Source organism: Halyomorpha halys, unplaced genomic scaffold, assembly GCF_000696795.3.
Source record: "Halyomorpha halys isolate HHAL.00 unplaced genomic scaffold, Hhal_1.1 Scaffold660.1, whole genome shotgun sequence".
Lineage (NCBI taxonomy): Eukaryota > Metazoa > Arthropoda > Insecta > Hemiptera > Pentatomidae > Halyomorpha > Halyomorpha halys.
In genome coordinates, this window is record NW_027105545.1 from 243,024 (window position 1) to 252,783 (window position 9,760).

Here is a 9,760-nt window from a genome sequence, read left to right on the forward strand (position 1 = left end):
ATATAATACAAGCAGCACATCATAATTTAAACAACTCGCTTATCCAGATTTTTATATTTTACTGAAAATAAAAATTATGTTGAATTATTTAATGAAATCTATTATTTCTGGATACTTAGCATATCAACACCACCAATATTTAGTGTCAAACATGCCAATTTAACATTTTATTTTTTTTAATTTAAATTTTTTTAAATTAATTTATATTTCTGGTACTTTTAAAAATATTATTGACCTTTTTCGTTCATATGATGTTTTCAAATCGATTAATTCCAGTTAAAAAATTCAAAACTGCCCATAGTGAATTTAATCTGAAATTATTTACGAATGACTAATTTTATTTAGTTTTCCATTGAAACCATAAATATAGATGACTAAACTGAATATAGTTTAGTAATATTTTGATCAGTTAATTGCAGTTACGATAAATGCAAAGCATAATTATAACAATGATCTCAATATTTTTTTAACAATAATACCGGAAAATATTTTAGATTTTTAGTATAAGAATTTATAAATTATAACTTTTGGTTGAGGAATAGTTTTCTAAAAATTTAGTGGATTTACTATATGTGGAAACATGATTCTTCTTGTAAAATTATGAGCTTTTTACAGCAAAATTGTAAATGCAGAGGCGGAATACGTTACAGCATTTGAGCCATGTCTGAACATTAAATAAAAAATAAATAAAATAGTCATGTCCTAAATCTTCATAACAGTTAAGATGTTCACGCATTAAAACCAGCGGTTTTTAAAGGTTGCTAATCCATTTAATAGACCATTAGTTTCTTTAAGAGGAAATCTAAACTTTTCCGCTATGAATTGGTAATGTCTGAGCATTTCCGCGTCAGTGTTAGGCCACACGCCGAACGTCCTCAGTTTTAAGGGTTAGTCCCTCCCAGGTCTTCTTATAAGTTAGGTATTATTGAAATGTTTATGATTGTTTTATGTATGAGCTGATAGAAAACACAGCCAGTTGCATCGGGAATTACTAATAGAGACAAAACATGATTATATCAAAAAAAGGTTCATGAAGTTCCACTCCCAGTTACCTTCAGTTAAAGAAGCAGTGACCTAAAACTTGGGAAACCCAACCATAACCCGAAGACTGAAGCCCAGGTTGCTGCAGTGCATCCTGTTGTAAATTCCATATTTATCAGTTCCATTAATATCACTCAAAAATTTTATTTCATCTTAACTTATTTATTTTTTCTCTTCATCTATATTATTTTTTATATTGTCAAATCCCAAAATTGTTTTATACAGTCAAATATTTATATTGTTAAATCCCTAAATGTTATTGTTTTTGTTATTGACTTTTATTTTATTTTTTTTTTTTTTTCGGCCAACACTCCCATTGGAGTCCTATACTGCCTAACCATGGTTGGGGGTCAAAGTTCTTCATTTTGTGGGACCGCCACTCAATGAAAAAAGTCAACGTCCCAGGCAGTTATTGACTTTAAGTAATTTATTAAGAATTATTTATTATTTAAATATTTTTATTATATCTTTTTTTTTTTATACAGTTACATTGTATATAGTTAGGGTTACTTTTGTATAAGACTATATTCCCTTATCCCCCATGATCAAGTGTTAAAAAAAAAATGTACCTCTTATATTAACTATGTAAGGCCCACCAGGCCGATCTGCCATTAATTAAATAAATAAATTTTAAAAAACCTGATAGGAAAGGTGTTTTATTGATGAACTATGATCATTTTTCACATTAAGTATCCTCCAATTTCATATGAAAGCTTTGAATAATAGCGATGAGCTGAGATCATTGAGCTGATTTATAAAAAAAAAATAAAATGTGTATCTTCGATTTTTTTCCTTCATTGAAATTGAATTCAATTTACATTATCTCTAGCTTGAAATTATTATAAAAATATTTATTAAGGTTGTTTTGTTTAAGTACGTTCATCTTAACTTTATTTTGACATAAGGTGGAATATACTTATTAACAAAAAAAAAAAAGAAGGTTTTACCTAATGTTTTAATGTTTCATAGAATTTGTTGTTTTGACATGGGCAGAATAGCACGAAGTTGAGTTTTTAAATAATTTAGTTCCAAAATTGTATTTAGGTAAGATAAATTATAGATAGTAATGTTAAGTTATTTGAAATGTTTGAGAATCATACATGTAATAAAAGCTATTTTTGTAGTAGATTGTCCCTGAGGATGGCCGAATTGGCCGAAACGTCGGACTTTTAAGAAAAATAAATTGTCTTGAGACTAAAATGGATAGAAATTAAATTATTTATTTAAAAAAAATTAACCAATCTCAAGAAAATGTTTAAGATTATAAATTATTTAAATCTTTTAAACGTTGTTACGTATAAATATTTTTTTGTTTATTTCCCGACTGCCCGGTCTTCTTACCATCTTCTCCATACCCTTTAATAATAGTTTGTTTTATTTATTTTATTTGTAAAAGTACTATAAATCACACATATATATGTATACATCCAAGTTACATTATTAAAATAATATATTTTCACAAATAATTACCTCGAAGTTTTTGTAATAAGTTTAGGTCATTTTTTCTCGGGGCTACATCTCTTTTAATCTCCAGAAAGGTTGTGGATTGTCAATTTATTTTTCCTTTCATCCATAATTCACCCTTTTAAACACAGTAAACAATGAGAATTTTAATATCTCTAGCTTGCAAATTACTATTTTTTAAATAAAAAAAATAACTTATTCTTTTAGAGGTAAGTAATTTCTTCTTTCTTGGGATTCCTGTTTTCAGAACATCTCTATTCTTCCTAGAAAGGCACCTATATATTTATTTTGCAGTAATCAAAGAAATCGGAAGTTCCAACCCAATAGATGCCCTGTCAAAGCCGACACGCTCAAAGCTTCTTCCTTGGAACAATTTCGCATTATTTGGAATAAAGTTTCCAGCCCATCATTAAATGGCAGAGGAAGAGGTCGAGGTATTATTGCAATAGCCCTGGCACATGGAGCCGAAGAGAAGAGCTGAAATTTCTCAGAATTAGGGCGATGGAAAGTCGCCATGGCGGACTTGCTTTGTCTTCCCCTCCACCAGTTCCCTCCGTTAATTGTTGCACAGCCTACGCCTTAGTCCGTTCTAATTTATTTTTATCGAGTGTCATTATCATCTCGAGGGCTTAATTCCTCAACTGAGAGGGATCCTTTGTCGCATCGTTCAAACAATGTCCCTTCTTTGTTTTGGAAGAATACGTTAAAACGATATTGAAATCGTCAGCTGCATTCTTAAGAAATATTTTCGGAAAATGAGTATTTCTAATATATATTCATTTATATATATCCTAGAATAATAGTAATCTCTGATTAAAGTTAAACGCGTAAGTAGACTAATTACATAAAAAAAACTTTTTTTGCAATTTTTATGCAAATAGTTTTCTATAGAAAAAAAAGACGCTAAAAACAGAGATCATTTAACACCTGTTGAGTCTGGTATTACAATGTAGTGGGTTCTCTAAATATTATGAAAAATACAATTTATTTTAATTTTATGACAATAATAAAAACAATAAAATAATTTTTAGTATTATTTTTATGACTAGTTTCAATTTTATTTAAACTACACACAGGTGTACTTAAAACAAAATTAAAAAAAACAAAACATATGCATATTAGGTTCTAATTACAATATTAGGTTTCGAGCCGTGGATTTCTGTGAGAAATGTTTTGCTGATATTCATGATAATATTTCATTAAAATTGCTGATAATTTCCTTTAAATTTGTCCTAGAGGTGTATATAAGACATATTTGTCGCTGGAAGGGACTAAACTAATTCAAAAATTATTTTTAAGATCTGAGGATTTTTTTTTTTAAGATTTAGACATTTTTTGGTTCATGGGCTTCAATATGGATTATTGGAAACTTATTTTTAATGTTGAGGATATCATGTTCGTTACTTCATAGAAACGTAAACAATTTTGCTGTAATATCTTTCGGTGAATACTACTTTAATTTCACATCTACCTTACATTCACGTTTGATTTTAATTAAATTCCTCTGCAGAAATTCTGATGCTAATATGTCAGCTGTCGTTAATTGTTTTTATATGTTATTTAAAAAATATTATGAAAAATGAGATAGCTTATTAAACTATTATTGTTTTAGTGATAAATTTTTTGACATTAAAAAAGATAAATTTTTGTTTGTATTATGCGAAATCTCTGAGGAAAATCTGATATTTTAAGCCAAGGTGGACATTACGATTATTTATCTATCCTAGGCAGAAACAGAACCCTTCTTGGTGAATAATTTATTATAATGTGTAATAATTTATTTAATGTGTCTTCATAGGAAGGGGAACGGCGACTAAAATAAATTCAGCTAGAGATGGATTCGAACCCGGACACAGAAGTTCAAGAATAACTTAGCTACCTTATTTAACAAAAATGGAGAACTATTTCAGATATAACAAATATTTCAGTAAAACCAAAATGAAGAATATTGTATTTATAAATTGCTACTAATAGGATTTTACAAAATAATATTTTTAAAATTACTTTTATAAGTACTTATTCACTTTTATTTAATGAATCCAATGATAAAAGATAAATAAATAAAATATGTTTACTATAATTTTTCCGACTGAAATAGTTTTAAAGAAGTGATTAAATTGAATTTTTATATCGTAATAGTTTTTATAACAAAGTATAGAAAATTAAACATTTTATAGGCTACTGAGAATGAGAATTGATCTGGAGAGAAATCTAAAATGAGTAGATATGTAATTCGGTGTTAAAATGTCTTACGAGTTAGATTTTAAACTTTTCGCTGTTAAAAACGTCACAATTCGTTTCACAATGGTTTATAATTTGAATTAATTATTAATTATTACAAAAGTAAATAACAAACGTTGATATACTTGTAAGTGGTGTGTCCACTCACCCGGCCGGTTTGGTGCAAAGTACAATAAAAAGCTCCTTGCTTCGTTAATACTGGTCCAATTAATGTTTATTAGCAATTTAATTAACTAGTGTGAGACAATTTAGTACCTAGAATATTCAAGGAGATATGTAGTTTTAAAGTAGTTCCAAAAACTAGTAAATTGAACCGGGTTCCACGGACCTGCACAAATACATAAAAAAAAAGCTGTCGTCGCTCCAGCTGTGATACTCATAATTAAATTAAAAAAATTAACTGAGAGATTTTAACACTTGAAAAAAATAAAATAAAATAATAAAAAAACAACACATCATTTTAGATCCATTTGGTTGAGACTAAATCCTTTAGCTGCCTTTAGCAGGTTACTCTGCTTTAGAAAATTATTTGGAGATATCTCTTAAATACAGCATTATTCTATTTTGTTTTAATGGGAAGTAGGTTTTTTTTGGAGTAACTATATTGCCATAATATTTCTTATAGCTTAATTGAAATTATTTTTTTTAAAGTTCAAGATGAACTACAATTTCGATTTTTTCTTTTTAGTGAATTTATTATTCATTTAAATAGCAGCTGCAGTTTATATTTATAGGAAATTCAATTGACTTTCAAATGAATAATGAAATCTATTTTATACACTCACACACTTGTGTATTCATCAACTGAATGTATGGCCTAAAAATATAAATGGCCAACATTTTAAAACGAAAAAGCCTATATTGATGACAAGCACCTTGAATCATCGTCGTGTGACTTGTAACTTTGGTTTCAAATGTTAAAAGGCTATAGTTCAAACAAATCAATAATTTTTGGGCTTACGTATTTTGAAACATTGACCTTAAATTTTAACAGGGTCTCAATTTTTTTTTTGATCGACTACCATGATACATTATAGAAAATAATAGACCAACAGAAGGATAGGTGTAGTATGTTTTCATCAGTTTGACTATGCTATATTCATTCATATACCATGTTTTTCTTTGATAACATCATAGATATATGAAAATATATATATACAGACTTTAAAGAGCCAATGGCTGATGTCGCTGATGAGGAAGGACCTGGACAAGGCCGAGCACCTGATACAGACCCTACTGACGTCATCCACCGCCAACTTTCACCACTCGCTCCCTACATCGCTTACTTTCCATACCCGGCCTTCCATGTTCCCAATGCCTCCAGTACTCTTCATACCCGATTAATACGCCCCACTGAGTCGTTCTGGGGTTCGGCCTCCGACAAAGGTTTCGACCTACATAAAACCAGGACAGCGGGTAGAATGAAAATCCGCTAGGCCGCTATCACTGAATTGTTTTGTTTTAAATGGAAGGTTTGGGAAGGCAGGCATTCTTTATCCGCCTTTGATCGCCTTTTATTCCTTGAATCCTGTTTGATCTTTTTATTCCCTTTTATCATCCCGGTTATCGTGTTTCACGATAGAACGCTCCTGTTATTAACTTTCTGCATTTATCTGCTGAATTTAAAACGGTCGAAGAATGACAATTTTCACAACAGTTTGACTTCAATGTCGCAATGACAAGAAGAAAGCTTATCAAAAAAATTCCAATCTCAAAGCTAGAACAATTAGGTAATTACTGTTTTTAATACTGAAAATCTTCATTAATATCGTTCAGAAAAAAAATTAAAAAACTCAAAAAAAAAAAAATACTTTTCTGATATTTCTATTAAGAATTTTTATTGTAGATTAAAAATAATTTATTTTTATTTTTTGTTTTACAATTATTATTCTCTATTGGTAATGATTTTGAATTCCTTGCTGAATATCTAATGAAAGCTAAAACGAAAACTGAATAAACGATCTACATAATAACATAATAGTTAATTATACAAATTAATTATTTATTTTGGCTGTTACAAACATGACAAAATATATAGGTTAGTATAGAATTAATATTTCACCATAATTACTTACATTCAAGGTTAATCTTTTTTTTTTTGCGTCGGGATGAATTCAAGATGAAAACGGTAGCCTTTTTTTCTGCATCCTGGTAATCCATTTTAAGAAGGGTCTGAGGAAATTTGATTATTTGGGGAGTGGAAGTCTGTATTTTGTGTCAGTCTGTTGATGATGGAGCTCACCAGGTAATTCAAGATTAAATGATAGATTTAAATTTTCAATATGGTTGTTGGCTAAGAACAAAATCGTGTTTGAAATATCTGTATGTTAACGAAAATACTTATACGCATGTAAGACCAATAGTAGTGAATGGAATTTGATTTGAAAATTTACATCAGGCCATTTTTACACAGATTCTCAATTCTTCAAGTTTTTGAAATATAGGTGGGTCAAGAAATATACACGAACAAGAGTTGGCTTACTAATATAGATACAGAGTCATGTAATTCGATAACATTGATACTTGACTCTTTCCACACTAAGCACCAACTTCCAGATTTTTTAATATAGATGAGATTTTTATTCGTACCCTCTTGTAGAAAATAGTTACAAGTAGAATATAAACAGAGGATATACATGTTCTAAATCCTTGTTTTACCCGAAGGTATTTTAAGATTGATAAGGGTACGTCCACTGTGTGTGGAGAGGTGCAGGAGCTAGTTACGCTTCATTTTGAGCAAGGAGGGTCCGCTTTGCTGGTGGTGAATTATAGTAGGTTCAGACTGCAGAGCCCAAACCCCTTCCCTCAGCGACACCTACCAGGGGGACAGTTCCTTGCCACTTCCCAAGTCGTGGTGGAGGGGCGATTTCCCTGAACAGTGGATTGTTCCAGGCCTTCAGTCCGTCAAAAAACTTTACCTACCTCCGGCCAATGTACTCCGGCACAGAGAGAACTGGAGTTCATCGTGTATAACTGAATTTCTGGCATTTTGTAACGTTGTGCCTCTTCCTATTCGCCGAAGGACGGAGTAATGAACGCTTTGCAGTTTTTGAAGAGAGCTCCTGTATAGGTATTGCAGAAGGGATGCATCGTAGAGCAGCCAGGGTCCAATAACAGCTTTGTAAATCTGGAGCTTCAGTCTAAGAGATTTCTGCGGTGATTTTAGTAGATGATTTAGCCTATATGTCTTCTGGCGGGGTATTTTGAGTCTCTCACGAACATGGCTGGAGAAAGTGAGGTGACGATCGAGTGTGACTCCCAGGTAGAGGATGGCGGTGGAGATCCGCTGGTCAACCTCGTATGTCTTGTAGTGGGTAGGCAATGATTTCTTTCCTTTATGGAACGACATCATTATTGCATCTGTCTTAGCAGGGTTCACCTTTATCCCAATAAGCTTGAGATCAGCGGTGATGGTGTTGGTTGCTTCACCCATGCTCAAGAAGCAGCAATGATGGTGTTTGCTGCTTCTTGAGCATGAGTGAAGCAGCAAACACCATCACCGCTGAGCTCAAGCTTATTGGGATAAAGTTGAACCTATATAGATTCCTATATAGACTAGAACCTGAATATAGGTAAGTCTAGGACCATACGGAATACATTGCTCAAGCTAATTGGATAGAGTTGATATGGGACTATGTAGGAACCAATCTCCACAATCCTTAAAAATTACATCAAAATCGGATTAATGTAAGTCGCTGTAATTACTGAACAATGATTTGAACAGATATGTTTTAAACCTGAAAAGCGAGTTGAATATTTTTAATTCTATAGAGACTTTTTTTACTTCCTACATAGATTCGAAGTTTTTATACCATTGGTAGTAATAAATCCGAAGTGTTACGAAATAATTATACAAAGCCTTACCAAAGAGTAAAAAAATGGATGAATGTTAATGTCGTGTCCCCAGCATCGCCGTTGGAAGACCTGACTTATTTAACTTATTTTTTTTCTCTTTTAAGGAAGGAAACAAAAAGCGATTAAATTGTATATTATAGTGTGTTGGGATTCAATTGAATTTAGCTCATCAGGATTTTATCTAGTTTCCGAAATCTGAAATATTAATTGCCTGGGATGAATTGGTAACTATATGATTATGGTATATGATTATGGCATCATAAACTAATCAATTTGTCGTTTTATTCTGACCCGTGTAAACGTGATGTAGACGATTATCTCCAGAGACATAAACATAAATAAAGATGTGGATAAAGATAATATAATCCAGTAGAGGAGAATTGCTTGTTGCAGGAGATATCTGGCTCAGCGTAAGGTCAGGATCGGTTGCAATTGAGGCTGCCCTGAGGCTGAGGTGTGGGGAGGTTGGCTGGCCTCCTGTTAATAATATATATTACAACCCTCTTTGCTGATGACCGGCTAAAATAACTATACTTCAGGGGCATTGCGTCCCAACCGTGGTTAAACACACCTGTAATATTTATTCTCATGACATCCTTATAGATTTAGAACACTTTGCAATGGTATCTACACCTACATTTAATAGATGGTTGTACAGAAAAAAAAAAAAAAAAAAAAGGATCCTTGTTCTTTGAGATCAAAAATTTAGTAGTATAGTAGTCATTTAATAGTATTTGTAGAGTACTAAATATTCCAAAGCAATAAGCCATATTTTCCAACAATGCCCATATTTCACACCTCTATAGCTTAGGAATAAACCCAGATATTTCCAAAACCCTTTTATGATAAAAAAATAGAATTAGTGTTTCTGTTTCTAAAATCACAACATTTACTGCCAAAAATATAACATTGAACGGAAGAAAAAACAAAACAATAATAATAAAATAAATAAATAGAATAATAAATAAATAAAATAATAAATAATCAATTAAAAAAATTAAACGAATATATGCAAAATTAAATAAAATATAAATGGCGTTGATGACTAAAGAAGTTTGACTTCACTCCAAAGTCCAAAGTAATATGGTGGAAGCTCATCCTACAAAAGTTGAATATAAACATTGTCCAAAACAGTTTTTGAGATAACTTTTTTTTTTTT

General features: G+C 31.2%; 1 protein-coding gene and 1 long non-coding RNA gene across 2 annotated transcripts in view; both read right to left on the reverse strand.

Annotated features, from left to right (window-relative positions):
- Window positions 1–9,760, reverse strand: part of LOC106685123 (uncharacterized) — a 472,745-nt gene that overhangs the window by 165,146 nt on the left and 297,839 nt on the right. The window lies entirely within an intron of this gene.
- The window catches only part of LOC136796864 (uncharacterized), a 31,519-nt gene that overhangs the window by 9,659 nt on the left and 12,100 nt on the right, over window positions 1–9,760 (reverse strand). Inside the window, exon 3 of the long non-coding RNA XR_010844639.1 lies at window positions 2,512–2,623. This is a non-coding gene — a long non-coding RNA (uncharacterized lncRNA). The remainder of the gene's footprint in view (window positions 1–2,511; window positions 2,624–9,760) is intronic.